This window comes from Gavialis gangeticus, unplaced genomic scaffold (genome assembly GCF_001723915.1).
Source record: "Gavialis gangeticus isolate Ggan-Ray unplaced genomic scaffold, GavGan_comp1, whole genome shotgun sequence".
Classification (NCBI taxonomy): Eukaryota; Metazoa; Chordata; order Crocodylia; family Gavialidae; genus Gavialis; species Gavialis gangeticus.
In genome coordinates, this window is record NW_017728994.1 from 47,445,678 (window position 1) to 47,445,958 (window position 281).

The window sequence follows — 281 nt, forward strand, 5'->3', positions numbered from 1 at the left end:
AGCCCGGCCTGCCCCCGTGCCCGTGACAGGAGCCCCCGCCCACCTCTCTTTTGGTTGTATTTGTTTTGCCCCTTCCACTTGGCGAAGGGGGGGCAGTGTGGTTTTTTTGCCCCCCCCCATCATCCCCTTTTTCCCTGCCCCCTCCTCACTTCCCCCCTGGCAGTGGGGCGGAAGGAAGCTGCGGCCTGCCCGCGCCCGGGGGTGTCGCAGGGGGCGAGGGGCCGAGCAGCAGGCCTCTGGGTTTGAACGCCACCGGATTTTTTTTATTTTTAATTTTAATT